General features: G+C 36.7%; 1 long non-coding RNA gene across 1 annotated transcript; it reads left to right on the top strand.

Annotated features, from left to right (window-relative positions):
- The first annotated feature begins 1,455 nt into the window (after positions 1-1,455).
- LOC127180959 (uncharacterized) lies at positions 1,456-20,622 on the top strand. The gene is made up of 4 exons (XR_007829713.1): positions 1,456-1,591; positions 4,298-4,350; positions 14,445-14,544; positions 16,581-20,622. It is a non-coding gene; the product is annotated as an uncharacterized LOC127180959 (long non-coding RNA).
- The last annotated feature ends 521 nt before the right edge of the window (positions 20,623-21,143 follow it).

The following is a 21,143-nucleotide window of genomic DNA, read 5'->3' as shown; positions in this document are numbered from 1 at the left end:
ATCAAACTTTGACTGGGCATTAAACTTGCAAAAGTTGACACAAACATGTAAAGATCCATCCTTTTTTGGGACAATGAAGATGGGGCTAATGCATTCACTGTTGGAGGCTTCTATTACTCCCAGCTGCTTCCTCATCTCAATTTCCTCCTTCAAAGGCTTGACAAGTTTTTCAGGTATTTGGAAAATAGAGACTGTTAGTAAACAAGGCTGTTGCAAGGGGGTTGTACATGTAAGGTGAATGGTGTGGTGTACCAGTTCTGTCCACCCAGGCCCCTGACGGAGCAGCGATGGAAAGTGGTCCAGGAGGTTTTGCATCTCAGCCATTCAGGGTTCATTCAGTTGGTCGAATTTCACCATTGCAGGGTTTCCTTGAGTCTGACCTCTGGTGTATTACTGGGTGCTTCCTTGCATTCTCTCAGCAGGTTTACATGGTATGTCTGGTGAGATTTCCTCTTATCTGGCTGATGAATCTGATAGGTCACTGGTCCAGCAGGCCTTGAACTTGCCATCCATACAGGAAATCAAAGGGGGAGAAACCCGTCAGGACTTGAGGTACTTCTCTGTATGCAAACAAGACAAAGGGTAGCCAATCCTTCTAGTCACATCCTGTGTCTGCGACAACTTCCGCAGAATGGCTTTCAGAGTCTGGTTAAAGCTCTCCGCCGGAGCTGCTGCTTCAGGCAGGAGGTGAAGTTCATCCCCTGATCTGCCAGGATAGTACGAAGTGGAAAGACATCTGGGTATCTTGTTGCATAGTCACAGATGACCAATACGTCGATGTCCCGCACTGCTCATCTCAAATGGCGCCACAATGTCAATGGTGATTTGTCAAAAAGGGTTTGGATGTAATGGGCAGTGGATGTAGCATAAAAAAATATGTATTTAGTTGTGTGGTGTGTCTCTGGCTAACCAGCTAACAGCAATATCTGTTCGCTGGCAACTGTTTAGAAATGTGTCACAATTTACACTGCTCAGCGAGTCTCTTATTTGCATTGTGTTTTCACTGTGATAGTTAATTGAAAGATATGAAAGTATTGAATGATTAAAAATGTAAAAATAATTAACTTTCACTTTTTTGTTTATTGTTTTTGACACTATCATTCCCTTATTTTTCCTTTTCTCTCTTATTGCATGCATTTATACATAAAGCATTCTGTAAACACACCCAAAAATTTCATTTACATTTAGCCATGAGCAGAAGCATTTATCCCAAGGGACAAATATGGAACATAACAAGCAATGCCAATTTTTGAGTAAGCATGAGTTGTATAAAATCAAGAGCACAAATAATTAAAAAGTAAGAATAAGGTATCATCATTATTATTGGAAATTTAAAAGATTTCCTTCTCATGTGATTTGCAGAAACAGCCATTCACATACTGGGCTTGGGCAGGGCTTGTACTGCTCCTTAGCTCTCTTACAGTCTTTTTCCATATTCCCTCCCCTCTCCTCCTAGCTTTTCTTGATTATTTTCGACAATATTTACAGACTGTATAACTGCTGGATAAGATCTGCGTACTGCAAGGCAGTCATTCCAAGTCTGATCCTGCGTTTCAGAGATTTTCTTAAGAAGACACCATGCTTTAATCAAGTAAGTCTAGCAGAATGCATTTCTTGTTTGGGTGTTACACTTTGTCTTTAAAGCCCTTGTGCTGTGTTATTTAGCAACAGCATAATTTTCATTATTTCCCACTTGGCTGGCACCTGTTTAAGTCAGATTAATGCTGCATGAACAATGTATGTTTTTCTGTAAGAACTCCAAGCTTTCCAAAGCTTACAGCTAAGACCCCACATAAATCAAATTCCCCCACAAGAAAAAAAAAAAAAAAAAAAAAAGAAAAGAAATATATATATATATACAGAAATTCAAGTGTACATTTCGGTTAAATAATGAGATAATGAAGTAAGCTTGTGTAATACAAAAACCCTTCCACTCCACCACCAACACATTCTGTTCGGCTAAAAGTCTTTTTTTTTCTTTGAGGCTTAGCCCTTTGGATTCTCTTTAATGTACATCAACTCATTTTACACACTTGTTTCAACACTGCAGATGTTTGTGCAACACATTTTCATGACTGACCAACTAAAACCTTGCTAAATATTAGAAGCATAAAAATGCCTAAGAGTCATTAAGAAATTGTACATTTATATCAGCATTTCTATCCCAGGTCATTGTCTCTTATGTTGCTGGATTATTCATGACAATATTTACATGTGTTGTCTTTGTGATTCTACTATCTTATAGTTATGCCCAACTACCAATAAAAGCACCAAAAAGTAAAGTACCAAAGAAATAGTCAGTGAGAGGAGAGAGCGCAGCACATTGTATAACAGTTTGTAAGGATCCATTTGTTGTCCAAGTCCAGCGACTTGGTTGAAGGTTTAATGCATGTTCAGTCTTTTAATAGTGCTTCTGCAAAATCCACTTAATTCATCAGGATTTAGTTTCAATTTTAATCTAACTCCATATTTAATCTGACTCCAATTCCATGTGATCATAAATTTAGGCGGTTTCTCTAATTTAAACTGATCACAAATACAGATTATGTGTCAATTTAGATATTTCATTATTCTGGAAATCCCATACTTTTAATTATTGTAATTAATTATTATTTATTTAATTAAATTAGTAATTAAACAATGAAAATCCAATTCAGAATTAAATTTAGTTCCAATTCAGATAAATACCTAACATCAGTTGCTCAAAGATTAATCTAAGAGTAAGAGATGCATACCTGACTAAAGGGAGACACACAGCAGCATGTGAGTTCTAGTGCAGAACTCCAGAGATACACATACGCTATGTGAGGGATTCTGGTTACAGAAAAACCCAAAGTAGTGTTTTGTCACTTACCCAGACCAGAACAAACAAAACTTCTAATCAGTTGTAAAAACATAAAGACCTTTTGGTTTATCAGGAGATCTCACGACCCAGGGTCACACCTGGCTGGAGATTCTCACCCAACCCTAAGGGGAAAACACACCCCTCAGCAGCAAAACACAATTCTAAAAAAGTTTTCAGTCTTCCTTATAATATAAGTGACTGCTGTGAAATTGAAACGGAGACCTTTAGAATGATACCAAACATGAAGGGGAAAAACAACATATTCACAAGATGTAACACATGTAGTATATGGACATTCTTAGTGACTTTTAGTGGAATCATTTGCGGGAAAAGTGTGAGAGAGGCAGAGGGGAGAAGGGGGTTGAGCAAGGGCGGTGGTGTTTTTTGTCCTCTTTGAAGATCTCTTTTCTAGATTAGTTTTATTGTTTTGTTGCATGGCATTTGTTGTTGTCAGAGTTCCTGGGGCCTGATGTATAAACGTTGCGTACGCACAAAATGGGCATAGAAATATGCGTACGCATTTTTCCACGCACATATCGGGATTTATAAAAAATAAACTTGGCGTAAATAAGTGCGCACGGTAAGGATGCTCTTGACCGTGCGTACGCACTCTTTTAGAAGAGTATGTGTTTTGGCGACACAAACTGGCCCAAATAGCACTACTATTTAAAATGAAAAACTTCTAAATTATCCTGTTACATCACCCAATAAATCAAATTGCGTCAACCTGAATTATCATTATCAGCATTCTTAACCAGGTGCAAACACTTTGAATTACCATTTTTTTTTTTTTAATCAATGGGCTATAAAAAGGTATGTGCGTATATCATCATAATGGATGCTCTAGCGCTGTTAGAAGACCTTGCTAATGACGCTCTACGGAGGGAGGGTGTTTTCAGAGACCGTGAAGATTTCCTTGCTCATGATGATGATTGGCTCATGAACCGGTTTCGATTCCCAAGAGCCATCCTCTTGGAATTGTGTTCTGAATTACGGCCAGTATTGGAAAGACCCTCGCGGAGAAACCACGCGCTGTGTATTCCTGTACAAGTATTGACCACATTAGGCCACTTGGCCACTGGTACTTTCCAGCGAGAGTTGGCAGACCGATCGGGTATGTCGCAGTCATCCCTGAGCCGTGTCATGCCATATGTATGGGATGCCATAGTGGGGAAGGCCCCCCCGATACATCCGTTTTGCTTATACGCAAGCTGAACAGGCCAACATCAAAATGCAATTTGCAACAATCGCCGGTTTTCCCAATGTAATCGGTGCTATTGACCGCACTCATGTTGCAATAAAGGCACCATCTGAGAATGAATTTGCTTTTATTAACCGAAAACATTTTCATTCTTTGAACGTGCAGATCATATGTGATGCGCATATGTCTCTGACAAATGTAGTTGCGAGATGGCCTGGGTCAACTCATGATTCCTACATTTTGTCCAACAGCAGTGTAGGGAACAGACTGCAAACAGGAGCTGTGCGTGATGGATGGCTTCTTGGTAAGTCGGCAGGAATGCGCATGTAATTGTAATTGAGTAATGATGCAAATGTGTTTAAAGCATACCTTTTAAAATGTTTTTTTTTTTTTTTTAGGTATAATTATAATCTCCAATGATAAACAAACCCACACTTATTTTAATATTTTTTTAAAGCAAAATTTCACATTAATCAATGCAAATTTTCAGGAAACAAAACATGTTTTATAGCATTTAAAAATTAAGTGAAATGTTGAATATTGAATATTGAATCAATATTGCCCTGGAAAAAACAAAAAGCTATCTGAGGCTTAACCCAGCAGTTGCGTTAAAAAAACAACCCAACATTTTTTAGAGTGTATGTATACAATCTACAAATCAGCTGCAACGCTGAAAAAAAGTGAAGGGGTGACACTGATGTAGACACATCCACTCACACACAGACGTGCACACACACACACACACACACAAACACACCTATGAACTACGGTGTCTATAAACAGAGCAGAGTTTTGAGAATTAATTTTAATTATTCTCAATGGCAAAAAAATGGATATTAATTACAGCATAAATATTAATTATTACCACAAAACCCTCTCAAAATGCAAAATAAAAAATAATTTTATTAAAAATTATATTAAACAAAAATGAATTGGAATGGTTTTACTGAAAAAAATTACAAGATGCGTTACAGGTGTCCGGTCACTTCTGACCGCAAAGAGCACAAGTGTGACTCCGAAACGAAGAGCACCAGAGGGTTAAGTGAGTGGCGGGGCAAACCGAAAGTTTATGCCTAAAGTCCTGTTGAAACTGTGATTTTTATTTGTTTGTATGTATTCCTTTGTTGGCATTTTCCACATTTCATTTTTCTCCCTTAATAACAAATTTGTTCATTCTGATGCTTAATTTTACCGAACTAATGGCTGCTAATGACGACTATTTGAACTGAATTCTGCCAAAGCGCTTAGGGGTGAGCGGGCCACAACCTAAAGTGGGGTTAGTTGTAACACGCGTGGTTTAAATATTTCCACACACATTAGCGTAACCAAATTTACGATGTTTACTAGTTGCCATAGCAACACTATACAGAGAAAATAGTGCGCCAAAATTCAGAAGCCTTTTGAAGAAAGTACATTTCTGGCTGAAGTAAGTTTTTCATCTCAGTTTTTAGTATTCATTCAAAATGAGATCTGCTATTATTTATTATTTTAATCTCCAATCTGTTATTTATCAGTTTAGATTTATTAATGCTTGGCAAACCAAGCTCTAAGATGTAAGGTACGCCACTGTTCACATACCTTTGGAATCCTGAGGGTATGGTATTTTGGCTTTGAGTGCCTGCATTCTGGGAAATAGAGAGGCAAAATATGGCCATCATACTTCTGATTGGCTGCTGATGAATTCCTCGGATATTTTTGTCCTGGAACCAGCATGACATGATTTGTCTTATTTATTCAGATTGTACGTAAGATGGGAAATATGTAAGATCACTTAAATGCATTAGCTCATAAATTGGGTGTGCCTTACTGCCTCAGGTTATTAGCTCATATTTTCATTCCAAACAGCACACAACTTTATTCTGTCAAAAGTAGAGTCATTGTGTGAAACAGCACCGTCACATGTGCACAGTAAGTTCACATTTTATGTTCGTATTCTCATAAAACATTGACCATTTTCAATATTACTCGCCATTTTCAAAAAAAATAAATAAATACTTTTTCAAACTTGTTTGCCTGATTTTCACCAAAATTGTGCAGGCAAAAAGTTAAGAAAACTTCCAAAATGCAGTTTAAATTCAGCTTCAAAGGCTCTAAAGGCTTTAGCCGAGGAAGAAGGGTCTTATCCAGCGAAATGATCAGTAATTTTATTTCGAAAAATTACAATTTGTATACTTTTTAAGCACAAGAGTACTTGAGTAGCACCAGCTCTGGAATGCGCGTCCACAACGCTACGTACTAAAGAATCACGTCGAAGGTCACATGCGACTCACCACCTGATTTGCTGATTCTTTCCGACAGTGCAGTAGATATGGTCCATTCTTGACAGCATTGAGATTCCTGCTCTGTTGGCAACGGTTGTCATTTTTCACATGTGCACCACCATGTCTCGTGTGAACTTGGTCTGCCCAAGGCTTGAGAGACTAAGTTCATCGTCTAAGTTCATCATCTGTGTACTCCAGCTCAAAAAGGTAGGGTATGGCAAAAAAAAAAAAAAAAAATCCATCTCATTTTCTCCTACAACTTCAGTGTTGTCAGACATTGTTGTACCTTTTTGTTTGTAAACAGCGTTTGACTTACTTGCACTTAATTAGTCCTTGCATGTTCGCTTTGTAAACACTGGGTCTGTAGTTCCGCCTACGTGACCTTTCGACGTGATTCTGTATTCCGTAGCGTTGTGGACGCTCATCCCAGAGCTAGTGTTACACAAGCTTTTGTGCTTAAAAAGTATACAATGTGCAGTGCAGAGAGCTTATTAATGGAATGTTGTGAGATCGCAATGAACTGAAGTGAGTGACAGCTTTTAGTGATTATATGAGGAAGCACTCTTTGCACACATTGATGTTTCAAACGACTCTCTTGTTTGCTTTTCCTTGGCATGTCGGCTTGAACTGCCGCACACTCGTATAAAATGCACATATAAATGCACTGGTATAAATGCAAGAATGTGATGACTGGAGATTTTCGCTTAATAATAGATTACATTTTCAATTTGTTTAATGGCAAACCCTACCGTATGTCTTCAGAACACTTGGAATATGGAATGAGATGCATGGGATAATTTCATGTTTGTAAAAAGATTGAACCTAGTGATGACAAATATAACACAATTATAAATAACACAGCTTTTGTGAATTTTGTTAATATTTACAACGCTGGCATTCTGATGCCAAACTTCATGTGTGTCTTCCCACACTGACCACACCACATCATATTGGGAGTGGTGTGACCTTGTTTTGACCTACTGGTAAAAAGTTATAGTATTTGTGTTTTATTGTACTTTGCTTAAAATCATCAAAATTATTTTAATTATTCATTTGTAGGTTAGCCTGTTGCTCCCTGCCATGCTGAATTTGGGCAATTTAATGTGTTTGATAGACAGAAGCCTTTCAAATATGTCATACATGGTTAAACGATTCAGTGCATTCAATTTTTTAAATGTAATCTTTTGCACAATTACATTTTAAATGTAAATATGATAAATATAGTGTTCTGACAAGACACTTCAGCAGTTGTAGCAGTTTTGCAGCATGCTTTAAGCCGGGCTCACACTGCAGGATTTTTAAAATATTAACCGATCATAAAATCTGGGTGCAGTGCATACATAAGGAATCTTTGCAGATTATCTTCCCTGAAATCTTAAACATGCACACACTACAAGATTTGAAAATCCCGGCGCATTACACACTACAAGATATTATTAAGATTATCATGCCGGAGGGATCATGTGATCTCAACAGATCGTCATTTCAGCAACTAATGTTTACATATGTTAGCTAGCATGCTAGCAGCTTTCTGCACTCACCCAGTGTGTTTAAAACTGGGACGATTTCACCCCAGAGCTTCTCTTACTCCTTGCAGTTGTGGTACATTTTCAACACATTATACAGACAGTGTTATTACAAAAACTCAAAAAGCAGTTTCCTCCATCTCCACTATCCAACAGACCGTACAGCAGCTGCTTTTTGTGACAGCGCATTGACTTTTGTCAAAGTAGTGATGCAATCATATATCCGTCATCCCGATTTTAAAATTCAAAATATCAAACATGTTTGATATTAGAATCGGTGGCCCCAATTTGTGTGCGAGCAGATGGGGAGGTGCAAGATTCAATCTGTAAACACCTCACATTACCAGATAATCTGTGCCGAACATCGGGACTGTTCAAGATTTTTGCACCGATTCTCGAGAGAGGAAAATTGGGGGAAACCGGGCTAAAAATCCTGTAGTGTGAGCCCGGCTTTGGATAAGTGCTTAAGATAAGTGAATGCTCTTTAAAGTAAAATGTGTGTTGGCAGTGTGTGACCACAGCCACCCTATTATGATAAAAATCTTGTGGTATTTTTGTAATCTTTATAAGAAATATCCCCTTTTTCAAATCAAGCCATTCTCTTACAAATGCCGCTCCCACGATAGTTAATTGACATGACTGTCTTACCTTAGACCCGCCCTGATTAAGCTGTGAACCGAACTCCGACCGCCATTGTTTTGACTCCGGTGCAGGGGAAGACAAGAATGTCTCAGATTGAACGATTGAGGTGTTCTGTTGTTGGATGTAATGATGATCATAGCAGTCATCATTTAACCCCAACCTCTGAGCCACTAAAGATGCAGAGGACTAACGTTACTTTCATTTTAGAAGGAAATGCGCCCGGCGATCTACATAAATGCATCTATGTTCATGTGAATCATTTGTGATCCAGCTTCACTTACACAGAAGTGAGAACAACAGTTTTTATTGCAAATCGCCTTTCTTAATAATGTGCTAGTTAGCAAGTTTTGCGGATAAACATGGCTAAATGCCACTAAAGTACACAGTTTGGCTCGTCACCCTAGAGAAGAGAGAGGCGGGGTGAGCAGTGCTCATTAGCATTTAAAGGAACATGCAATAGAACAGCTTGCTCTGAACAGGGCTGATTTTGACAAGGTAAAAAGGGTGTTTTTTTACACTACCACTGAGAAATTTCAACCAAAGTATGTTATAGACTTCTCATTAAGACACTAAAGAATCATAACACCTCGGAGAAAATGCGCATCTGATGACCCCTTTAACTCATATCACTGTGTAGTGCGTGGTCTGCCTAACTGAATTCTAAAATGAGCAACCAGTTAAAACAAGTTAAAAAAAGTTAAAACAAGTTAAAATTACGTTTCATGTTAGCAGTTTGTATTGTATGCAGCAGCATTTAGTATCTGTGTTTATACAACTGGAGCAAACGCAGTTCAGAGCACGTAATCACTCTGTGATGAGTGTGTGGTTGATTTTAGCTGCACGCAGTGTCAGGAACACACGCTTATCGCAGTCATATCAATGACAATGTTGCGGGAGAAGGAAATAAGAGCTATCACTTAAGATCACTATCTATTGTTGTTGTAGTCAGGCCCAGACTAAGAATTCAGAGGCCCCTGGGCACAATGTCTTGTCGGGAGCCAGCATTTTTTTCTCCATTATACCAAAGGGGTCAGATTACTAATTTACATCTACACACCTTTTACACAGTTTTACTCAATTTCCTTTTTTATTGAAGGAAATTAAAGTATAATTAATGTAATTTGTTTTTAAAGATTTTATTAACTATAAAATTTGTGCAGAAGGAAAACTTTGTTGTCAGATGACAGCAATATTACCCCAACAAGCCCAATGTAAACATCTCAGTTGCACTGTCTGTAAATTTGCAACAAACAAAAGTACAAGGGGTCCTATTTTTTAGTAGTGGCAAAACAACTGAGGGCAATATAAAAAAGGCTAATTGAAAAAATAAATCAATAAATTCAAAATGGCACCATCATATAACCGGGTATCAGCAGGGTTTTAAAAATTAAATTTAAGACCTTTTTAAGACCTGCACTTTACATTTCAACCAATTTTAAGAAAAGGGATGAGTCAGAAGTATCAATTCTGATTTTAATGTAAACAATTATTATCAATCAATTGTAATATTAAATAGCATATCATAATGATTTATTTGTTTAGATTTTTATAATGCATTAGCTTCTTGTCGATCCACCTGTTTACATTTAAAAATATATTCCGCTTTCGGAACGACAGAATATAGCATTTTCCCCAGCTCCTGACTTTGAAACATGCAGCGCTCATGTTTATTCAGTGAAATCGTAGCCTTTTTAAGTTTAATCATCATATTAATCTTTATAGCAATTCTTGTCTTTTAAATTTAGGACCTCTTATAAGACTTTTTGTATTATTTAAGACTTTTCATGCCTTTCAATTTAAACAGTTAAACTGAAGACTTTAGGCAAGTGCAACTCTGGTGTCCCTGTTGTCTGTGCGCACTGGCGTGATGGCGATGTAAAGAAAAATACAGATTTCCAAACAATCCAAACATATAGGTATCCCCTTGAACTTGGTAAAAAGATCATCTCTTTACCATCTTGACTGGAAAATACTGTTTTCATGGTCAGTTTTCCATTTATTATTTGCTAATGTGAGTGAAAGTTTACGTTAAGTGCATGTACTACGATGTAATTAAAATGGAGAGCGGCTGGAAACTAGTGACCTCTCCTGGTTGGAGATAGTATTAACATCATAAATTGAAAGCAGCTGACTTAAGGTCATTGCACAATGAGTCCAAAATTTTCATGTGTTTTTAGTTTTCTTTTTGCTCTTTTGTTTTTTCGTATTTGTCATCCTTTGCTATCAAAATGCTTGCTACAGATGCGAAAACGCAGAAAATCGAAACTGATCCAAATTTTTTATGATGGACGAAAGTTTCAGAGGCAGTGTGTAACCGTGATTGACACATCATGAGGTCGTATTAATTTTTTAACGTGCAAAAATTTCGGACTTAAAGTAAAGACATTCTGAATTTTTTCTTCACCTCGCTTGGGCCCCAAGTGCGCATGGGCCCCTGGGCCCGTGGTCATAATGCCCATTGGACATTTCCGGCCCTGAGTCTAGTAGTTCGGAGAAATGTGCTCCTGTGACATGTGCTCTCGCTATGCTGTGTAGCAGGGGCGGCGTTTATGTACGGCAATTACCATACCCTAGCCCTTTCAGGTGTGCTATGGAAAATTATCCAAACTTCATATCTCTATTATATTTTGTTATTGTTATTTTAAATCAGTAATATGTAATCATGTAATCAATAAAAAGTAACTGTAATCTGATATGATTGCTTTAAAATGTAATATAATCTAATTACAAGTACTTTGTTACTTTAATCTGATTACACAATTTAGATTACATATAACCTCAGATTTTGTTCAAAATATAATAAAAATCTAGTGCTCAAAGTAAAATCAAAATATCTGAACAGATACATAACAATAGGAATTTCCAGTTTTATGGACATTGCCATACATGATATTTAGTCACTGTCACTATAGTTCTAATTGATATTACCAACTAGAATAAGACTTGACTTTGGGTCGGCGCCAATAGCCTTGTGGTTAGCACGCCGACATATAGTGTGGCATCCCGAGTTTGAATCCCGGCTTATGGACCTTTCCCAATCCCACCCCTTCTCTCTCCCACTTTGCTTCCTGTCCAACTACACTGTCCTATCTAATAAAAGGCATAAAATGCCAAAAATAAATCTTGACTTTGGTAGTTTGTTCAATAGTCTGGCCTAAACTGTGTGAACTGAACATTTCGAGACTCACAGAGTATGAACTGCAGACAGATGTTCTGTATTTAGCCTTTTTTTTTTTTTTTTTTTACTTTTTAAATTAAACAGTCCTTCTCAGTTCATCATTGTAATTCAGTTGTGTACAACAAAACATCAAAACAAAGTGCTAAAGTGAAAACGTCTTATTTCTCTTTTTTCACAATTCTCACAGCCTGTTATTGCTTATATCATCACAGCTGAGCTCACAGGGAATTTTGCATTGCACATCATTTGTGCAGTCACATTCCTAGCATGAGGTCATACATTGTGTTTGATATCATTGGGGGTTTTCTTGCATTTCCCATGTGTTTTACAAAAGAAGCATGCAGTGTTTCTCAGAGCCAAATATAAACATTTTGTCAATTAAGTAAATACACTATGAAATCACTAGGTTGTAGATAAAATCAGTTTAAATTATATCAGATTTCATTTTAGCTTAAAAAACTTTGGCATATAGCAGTCTGCTCAAGAGTGAGACTGAAGTGGTAATTCACCCAAAAAATGAAAGTATGAATTAAAAGTATTCATTACTTATCCTAAGACCATCCAAGATCAGTTTTTCAGTTTTCAGATTTCAGTGTTTTTTGATCAATTATTATTATTATTATTATTATTATTATTTTAACATTTCCATTAGTTATAAAGTTGTGTTAACCCAGCTTCTAGATTACTAGTGTAAAATGTACCTTTACTCAGGGTTTAAGTGAGATTTAGAACAACGTTAAAGCCCTTAAGCTGCAAGATCCTGACTTGGAAATGTAACTGGGTGAAAATTAATTTCTAAAAACACTATGTGTTTCCAGAACATTGCATCAGCTTTCTACCCCCTGCATGTTCAACAGGTGGCTACACTAGCAGCTCATTTTACAGCTCATTACCGGCTTTTAATGTTAAACAGCCAATTATAGATTAGTATCAGCTGAATTTGGAAATTCCCTAAACCTAACATAGTATTTTAGTAATCAAAACAAAGACTCTCTTGGTGAACAAACAAAGCAGCTCCTTCCTACCAAATTTTAACCCTAACTTTGCTTTGCATAATTTCAAAATATACAAAAAATAAATAAATAAATAAAGAGTAATAACATGTGCTCTGCCTAAGTCTCAGCTCTGTGTGTCAGGATCTGGATCACAGTCAAGTTTCCTCTCTTGTATAGAACACCTTGATTTGCATTGCTGTTATAGATGAGTCAACATCTGACTCACATATCTCTTTACTCAACCAGATACGTTACTGGACTAGACACTTTCGAAATAGTGGTACTCCTCCATTTCTATATATATATATATTTTTTTTTTTTACCAGAACCAGGTGACTAGCAAAGATCCTGACTTTACGGGGTCTGTCAAACTTAAAGTAATCAAACTTCAGAAGTGTTGAAAACCTTGGCTTGATAAGAGACAAGCAGATGATCTTTCTTTTGGCATTTCAACATTTTTCTAGATGGGACACTGGAGATATGACAGGAAGTGAGTGGGAGAGAGAGCGGGTGTGATCACGAAAGGCCTCGAGGAGGATTTGAACTCAGGACAGCCAAAACACCAACTGTTAGGTGCTGACATGGACTGATCTTTTGATAAAAAGTTCTGTTGGTGTCTTGCCAGTATAGTACTATGAGGGGTGTTATGATAACTGAACAAAAAATTAGAAGTGACAAATCAGTCTGTGCTCCACAGTCCTGTTCTTTGCAAGTGCTTTCTTCCGATTCTGCACTAAGTGAATCCATTAGATGCTGGAGATAGTCTGGTGAGGTAGGGTGCTTCACCCCATTAAGCTTTAGGAAATATTCAAATTCTCTAGATGTAAATTATGGTCCATTATTTGTTACAACATCCTCTGGAAGACCATAGGATGCAAACAAGTTCCTCAACACTTCTACAGACATTTTCACACCGTGTAGTTCTAAGAACTTAGTTCTAGGACCTAGCCAGCATGGGAGTACCTAGAGAACCAATTTCACCCTCATGCCATTTTCCTGATTGCATTTAGCAACGGGAACTCTGAGGTGGCTGACTTTTATTTGAGGTATTTACAAACATCAACAACCGTGTTTTGTGGGTTTCGTGTTAAAATGGAGATGGAATGTAAACACACAATTCACATGTTCAAAAGAGCATGAAAATCATACTAAATCTCCTGTGACAACTTGCATAACAAGTTGAGAAAGAATACAACGCTGCGACAATAGGTAGCTAAATCCCGTTATCCGTGTTTTCCATGTTCATGGAGTAAATATGTTTACACAGCTTTTTTAAAAATGCCAGGTAGCCAATGTTTTGTATGTGTTTGGCTAATCAGCCAATACTTATGTCACTGGTAGCTCCTATAGAACTATTTTAGACCCTATTCTGAAGTAGGAGCTAATTTAATTCCCTGAAATGGAGCTACTAGAATTAATTATTAACTATTTCTTGGGAAGGTCACCAAAAAAACATTAATTTTGACCATACCTCAGTGACTGTCATGAAGCTCTGCCAATAACCTTTCCTGTAATTTTTCAGGGATTACTATCAGCACCTCTGAAATCCAGTCTGGCACTTCATTTGGCGAACCCCACTCCTCACGCGCCACAGCAAGACATTCATGCTGACCTGTAGCATGTGTATATTTCATGAAAAAGCTTATATTATGATCGCACTTGCCGCACATCTACATTATAAATAAGAGCTTGACCGCGCAAAAGATGCTACATGTGAACAGCACCTTGGGCTTTTCTTACAAGATCGAATACATGGATTCAACACTGATACACGTGTTTTCTTTCTCTCTTTACAGACAATATGAGCTGCCCACTCACTATAATTGACTGGGGAGATCACACCTTCAGCTTCTAACTTAAACAGTTCCCTGTTGACCGTATCTCTCAAAGCATAAGGTACAGGATGTAGCTCACAAAATTTTGGCACAACGTCCTTTACTACACGAAGATTTGCCTTGAGGCCCTTCAGCATCCTTAATTCAGACTGAAAAAACAGAGTAGTGTCTATTACACATCTGCTCCACTGTTTCACCAGTCAGTTTGTTTACATGAAACCATTCTAGGTTTAGTTGACTAATTCAGTCTCTTCCCATTAGAAAAGGCCCATTCCTTTTTACAACCATCAACTCTAGCATTTGGGTTTCATCTTTATGCTTTATAATTTTCAGCTTAACCTTCTATACTGTACATTTTCAAAACACAGCTGGCAGGAAATAACTTTATCTTGTAAAATCTGCGATGATACAATCTTTCTGAAATCATGGAAAAAGCTTCTCCCATATCTACCTGCATTTTCACATGCATACCATTTATCCTGATGTACACACAATACCTTGGAATGAATGGAAAACAATTCTGTCACTTTTATGGAACTCATACTGCAGACCATGCTGTCTGGTTGCTCTGCCGTTGTATCGGGATCTGTCTGTGGCTGTTGCCTGCGTTGACACTAGTGTGTGCTAATACTCATTGCATGGCATTCGTTGTTCATAACTTCTCTCGACAGTCTCTGATTTCCCATATAGTAAACTGTAGTATTTACCATAGTGGTCACGCTTTATTTTAAGGTCCATTTCTTGCTATTAACAAACCATTAACTACGGCTTTTGCCTCAATAAACTAGTTAGTAAGGTAGTTGTTAAGTTCAGGTATTGGGTAGGATTAGGGATGTAGAATGTGGTCATGCAGAACAGTTGATATATACATACTAATAAACAGCAATATGTTAATTATAGGCATGCTGATAAGTAACTAGTTAATGGTGTAAATTGTTCCCTATGCTAAAGTGTTACCACTAAAGTAAATTCCAGTAATTTATACTATACTGTTGTATATTATAGTATTTACTACACTTTGTTAACCTATACTAGAGTGCATGGTAGCATGGTATGGTAAGTTCATAAACTGTGGAAAATACTGTAGTAAACTTTAGCATTTACTGAAGTAAACTGTAGTAAATTGTAGTACACTGTTTACTACACTTTGTGAATTTATACTACAGCATACTCTAGTATTAACATTTGTATTTTATTCGTAACTGTAATGAAATGTATAACTGTGATAAAAAGTTTTTACTATAGTAAAATGTAGTAATACTGTAGTATGTTATAGTATTTACTACATTTTATTAATGTATACCCACATGAAAAAATAATATTAATTTATTAATTTATACTATTAAATATTATACTGTTTTTGAACAATATTATAGTAAACTGTAAAAAAATAAAAAACACAATTTGTTGAGTCAGCTTAAAATAATTTGTTACCCTGCTTCCTTAAAATTTTAAGTTCAGTCAACTAAAATAAGTTTAGTCAACTTGAAATGTTAAGTTGTACTAAGTAACAACTTAGATATTTGTGTTTGCTAAACTTAACAGATGGGTAAGTAACACAGCTGCCCTAAAATTTTAAGTTGATTCAACATTTCAAGTTACTGAACTTAAATTTTTAAGGCAGCCAGGTTACAAATTATTTTAAGTTGACTCAACAAATTGCTTTTTACAGTATACTAGTCTATAATAAATTGTAGTAATTTATAGTAAATATACCATAAAAAATGTTGTTCTAGTGTTTTTGAACCATACCAAGGTACTACAGTACCTTGTAGTATTAAATTGTAGTAACTTATAAATATAAATTTGCTACTATAGAAATATAGACAATTTACTTTAGCCATTATTCTAGCAAATTTTCTAACACTCCTGTATCCACTACACTACAACATGACAGTCATAACAGTACAGGTCAGGGCAAAATATATACCAATACAACACATGCAAATTTCTTAAGAACTCATTCATTATTTTATTTTTACCTGGAATCTGGTCATAAACACACACAAGTTAATTTATTCCTGGTAAATGCACTTTTACTCTATGCGTTTAGTTAAATACAATAAATATTGACCCTAACTTGTTATTCCTTTCTAGGGATGAATAACTTAACTGGAGTGCGTTTTGAAGACTTGGCCCCAGTCACTGGATGTAGTTCAGGCCCAGCGTCTGTTGATACAGCACTATCTAAAAAGAAAGGCAAATATTATTGACAAATACACAAATCCAGTACCATCTGGACTTGGGAGACTTATAACTCAGTGGTTTTTACTTCTCCATGTAAGGGTTCATCTAAGAACTGTCCAAACTTGCAAGTAACTGACAATGAAATTCATCTGGGCACATAATGCATTTTCAGCTGCTCAATTAGCTCAATTTCAGGTGTGCATAAATCCATTAACAAACTATGAATACTTTTTTCAATAACTGTCAGAAACACCACTTTCATTTACTCATCTGTGTCCTTTAAACCATTTGCTTCAAAATATTGTTTGTTCCTTTCCAGATAGGCATCAAATTGTTCCTCACTTTCATTGAAGTGGAAATCCTCAGGCTTTCCAAAAGCCATTGTACAAGGGCCTTCTTGTTGTTACCCTTTCTGTTCACAGGCCTCAGAGTTACTCATACTCATAACGTTTCTGTACAGTAAAACATCTCATCTTCATCCCCAAAATTACTGTGCTGTCCAGAGGCAGTCATGGTTTGTTTAGAGGTTTTACTGAAACACGGCACAGGAACAAATGGTGGAAAAATAAAAAGGTTTGCTTTAGAACTATAACCCGCATTAAACTTGTAATCCTAAAGTGCAACGAGATTGTATCAGCTCTCTACCCCATGCATGTTCAACAGCCAATCACAGGCTTTCAACATTATAGACAGCCAGTTACAGCTTGGAAATTCCCTAAAACTAACATAGCATTCTTGTGATCTAAACACCAAAACGCTCTTGGTAAACAAGCAAGACCCTTCGTCTTATCTACCGAAATGACACAGACTAATGGTTACTTAGTCTGTGTAATCCGGGTCAATACAGAAAAATTCCCATCTCATTTTCTCCTCCAACTTCAAAATCCCTCTACATCACTGTAGAAGTATTGACCCAGTGTTTACAAAGTGAACATGCAGTGAAGAACAAATGCCATTTACAAAAAAGGTAAAACCGAGAAAATGACATCGAAGTTTTTTGACATACCCTAACTGTATTGACCCGGATTACACAGAATACCCATGCACATCACAGAGCTAGACAATTATTCCATTATATGGAGAAAAATCCTGAAATGTTTTCCTCAAGAAACATAATTTCTTTACAACTGAAGAAAGAAAGACATGAACATCTTGGATGAAAAGGGGGTGAGTAAATTATCAGTGTTCTGGAAGTAAACTTCTCCTTTAAGCCCAGGGGCCCTTAGACCACTAAGTGAATACAAACTACGGTGCTGGTGCTGACGCAGTATCATGTGCTTTCTGGGCTGCCCTAAAGCTAAAGTTCAGAGGCAGGCTAATGTCACACATACAAATACTTGAACAATGATGAGATGATGAATCATTGAAGGCAATGAGACATACAAAAATAATCTAGCACAGTTCAAGCACAGTTCATTTTGTTCATTGGGGTAGACCAGTGTGAGACTATGTTTCACCTAAGAACTGCTTTGTTGTACTCAAACTTGAATCTGTACCTAAAAGAAAACTCCACTTCCAGACCACCAATTTACAAATAATTTACTCACCCCCTTGTCATCCACAATGTTCATGTCTTTCTTTCTTCAGTCTTATGGAAATTATGTTTTTTGAGGAAAACATTTCAACATTTTTCCCCATTTAATAGATTGCTATGTTGCCCCAAATTTGAACTTCCAAAAGGCAGTTTAAATGCAACTTCAAACGATCCCAAATGCGGTTGTAAACTATCCCAGCGGAGGAAGAAGGGTCTTATCTAGCGAAACAATTGGTTATTTACATTTAAAAAAATACCATTTAAATATCCTCCCTCCATTCCCATAAGTAATGTTATTTCTTATTTAGGAATTAAAATATATGCAAAGTTATCAGAAATTATTCATAAAAATTATAGAGAAATCTCTAAAAAGGTGACAGAAGATTTACAGCATTGGAATACTCTCCCAATGTCTTTACAAGGAAGAATTTCCATTGTTAAGATGAACATTCTTCCTCATGTCAATTTCTTGTTTTTCATGATTCCAATGTCTCCTCCACCTAAGTTTCTTGAGGAAACCCAATCTTTGATCTCCAAATTCATATGGAGCAATAAATGAGCTATAATTAAGTCTTCCACATTGCAGCATCCTAAACTGACGGGAGGGTTGTCTATCCCTAACTTAAAACTATATTATTGGGCATTCCAATTAAGAGCTTTGAGGGTCTGGATGGACAAGAATTGTAAGGTGCCATGGAGACTGCACTGGCACAGCCTAATAGGCTTCAAGATCTTCCATATACAGATTTAAAAGGTAAAAAACTTAAAGTTAAATTTGGCACTATAATTGCAAATTGTCTGGCAGTATGGAAAAAAGCAGAGAAGATGTTTGAAACAGTACCTAAATTTTATGAACTTTCCGCCCTATGGAATAATATTAATATACTGACAGGAAAAAAAAAACCTTTCACATGGCCACTTTGGGCCTCTAAGGGAATTTGCACACTGGGTTTATATGCATTTCATAATTTACAGACTTTTTTTGACATACCTGGTTACTCTTGTTTTCTTTATTTGAGATTGAGATCAGGCATGAAGGCTTATGGAGTTCCATGGAACACATCACTACATTCACACCCAATGGCAAGATTGTTTGATCCTGCAAAAGAGTCTAGACGTCTGGTTTCACAAATTTATAACACTCTTTTAAAAACACAGTGTAAAAAGGGATTTAGAATAGGCTGGACTTCGTCCTGATTGGCTTATGGTATGATCAAATATGAGTGAAACATCTCGAAATTGGAGTCACCAATTTATTCATTTTAAAACCATCCATAGGGCTTAGTCGACGCCATATAGACGATACAGAATGGGATTAACGTCTGATCCTAACTGCACTGTATGTCGAACTCTGTTGTTGGTACAATGTATCATATGTTTTGGGAATGTTCAGTAATCAATCATTTTTGGATTCAAGTTTGTCGGGACAGATTAACTCCGGATCCTTGCCTGTGCTTGCTGAATTACGACTCTTCTTCGAACCTTGGCACAATGGCCAAAAGGATTATTTTTTCAGGTTTCACTGCAGCAAAGAAAACAATAATTGAAGAGTTCAGATGCAAAACCGGCTAAAAGCCATGTCGGTCAAAAATGAGATAATGATACTGAGTGAATGCTCTTGACACATATTATACATCGATCAAATACTTTTCTTCAAATTCGCTGAAATACCAGCCTCAGTCCAATCAGAAAGACCAGTACTTACATAGAAACCTATACATCTGAGCCTGATAAAAATGCATTTTTTAAAGAAAGACGTCAGATGGATTTAGCTGGTTTTGCATCTGAACTCTTCAGTTGCACTTTGGTGGGACACCAAGGCAGACACTTCTAGACTGTGGTTATCGAATATGCAACATATAATTAATATGGAATGCTCTTTAGCTAAACTTAATAAAGCCAAACCAAGAACAGTGCAGGCCTGGCAAAGAGTTGTAGAGTCTATTTGTGACCGGTTCATTGGGTAGTAAGATGTATATCTTTAGAATTGTGAAGTACTCATATCTAGGGTATTACTATGTCATGTAAGTATTCATTGTGTTCACTGTTTTGTTCACTGGTTTTATTTTGTATGTTGTTCTTTTGAAAATCTAATAAAAAGATAATCAAAAAAAGAAAAAAAAACATTTAAATACGTTTTATTCTCAAACGCTCGTCTTGCCTTGCAGTCCTTGAACTCTGTGTACTCTTGCTCAAGATAGTTAGGGTAGAGAAAAACTCGTATTTTCTTACTAAACTTCAAAAATCATTGAGGGAGAACATGAGATGGGAGTTTTCGACATACCCTAACTGTCATGAACAGGAACAAAAACAGTCCAGGCAGAGTAAGACAAGTTGAGCGTCTGGCATTAAAAAGTATACAAATTGTATTATTTTTATTAAAATCTTCCTCGGCTGTTTACAACTGGATTTGGGATCGTTTGAAGCTGCATTTAAACTGCATTTTGGAAGTTCAAAATCGGGGCACCATATCAGTCCATTATATGGGGAAAAATGCTGAAATGTTTTCCTCAAAAAACATAATTTCTTTATGACTGAAGAAAGAAAGACATGAACATTGTGGATGACAAGGGGGTGAGTAAATTATTTGTAAATTGTTGTTGAGTTCTCATTTAAAAAAAAACAACAACTGTAAACTGACATTCCAACACACTGTCAGAAAAAAAAAGTTGAGATACAACAGTTTGTCAGGGGGACAGTACACTTAAAGCAGGGATTTAGTCAACGCTACCCCTGGAGGCCTAATATATCTTATAGAGTTTAGCACCAACCCTAATCAAACAGACAAGTGCGTTGCCGAAGGTTTGGACCTGTCTTAAAGTGACATCTTTGTACCTTTTATACCCATAAAAGGTGGATATTAGTGCCTTAGAGTAGAAATGTTTACCCTTAATGTACTACTGTGAACCTTTTAGGGATAAATAAGGTACAAAAATGTA

Source organism: Labeo rohita, chromosome 18 (assembly GCF_022985175.1).
Source record: "Labeo rohita strain BAU-BD-2019 chromosome 18, IGBB_LRoh.1.0, whole genome shotgun sequence".
Lineage (NCBI taxonomy): Eukaryota > Metazoa > Chordata > Actinopteri > Cypriniformes > Cyprinidae > Labeo > Labeo rohita.
The sequence above is the reverse complement of the archived record's forward strand: the minus strand, read 5'-3'. Positions and strand labels throughout refer to the sequence as shown.